Source organism: Trichechus manatus, unplaced genomic scaffold (assembly GCF_000243295.1).
Source record: "Trichechus manatus latirostris isolate Lorelei unplaced genomic scaffold, TriManLat1.0 scaffold00085, whole genome shotgun sequence".
In the NCBI taxonomy this organism is placed as follows: domain Eukaryota; kingdom Metazoa; phylum Chordata; class Mammalia; order Sirenia; family Trichechidae; genus Trichechus; species Trichechus manatus.
Genome location: NW_004444021.1, coordinates 847,967 through 849,054, shown reverse-complemented (window position 1 = coordinate 849,054; position 1,088 = coordinate 847,967).

Below are 1,088 nucleotides of genomic sequence, written 5' to 3'. Positions count from 1 at the left end.
AAACAATAGAAAGAATCAACAAAACCAAAAGTTTGTTCTTTGAAAGGATCAACAAAATTGACAGACCAGTGGCCAGACTGACAAAAGAAAAGCAGGAGAGGACATAAATAACCTAAATAAGAAATGAAATGGGGGACATTACAACAGACCCAACTGAAATAAAAACGATTATAATAGAGTATTATGCAAAACTATACTGTAACAAATTTGAAAACCTAGAGGAAATGGATAAATTTCTAGAAACAGACTATCTACCCAAAGTAACACAAACTGATGTTGAAAATCTGAACAGACCCATAACAAGAGAAGAGATTGAAAAAGTAATAAAAAAAAAAAATTCCCAACCAAAAAAAGTCCTGGCCCAGATGGTTTCACTGGAGTATTCTACCAAACATTCAGAGATAAGCTTATACCAGTACTACCCAAACTATTTCAGAACATAGAAAGGATACTTTCGAATTCATTTTATGAAGCCAGCATAACTCTGATACCAAAACCAGCTAAAGATGCCACAAAAAAAGAAAATTACAGACCAATATCTCTCATGAATATAGATGCAAAAATTCTCAACAAAACTTTGGCCAATAGAATTCAGCATCATATCAAAAAAATAATACACCACGTCAAAGTAGGATTCATACCAGGTATGCCAGGATGGTTCAACTTTAGAAAATCAATCAACATAATCCACCACATAAATAAAAGGAGAGAAAAGAATCACATGATCATCTCAACTGATGCAGAAAAGGCAATCAACAAAGTCCAACACCCATTCCTGATAAAACTCTCAATAAAATAAGTATAGAAGGGAAGTTTCTCAATAGAATAAAGGGCATCTATGCAAAAGCAATGGCCAACATCATTCTTAATGGAGAGAGGCTGAAAACATTCCCCTTGAGAACAAGAACAAGACAAGGATGCCCCTTATCTCCACTCCTACTTAACACTGTGCTAGAAGTTCTAGGTAGAGCAATAAAGCAAGAAAAAGAAACAAAGGGCATCCAAATTGGTAATGAAGAAGTTAAATTGTCCCTGTTTGCAGATGATATGATACTATACATAGAAAACCCTAAAGACTCCATGAGAAA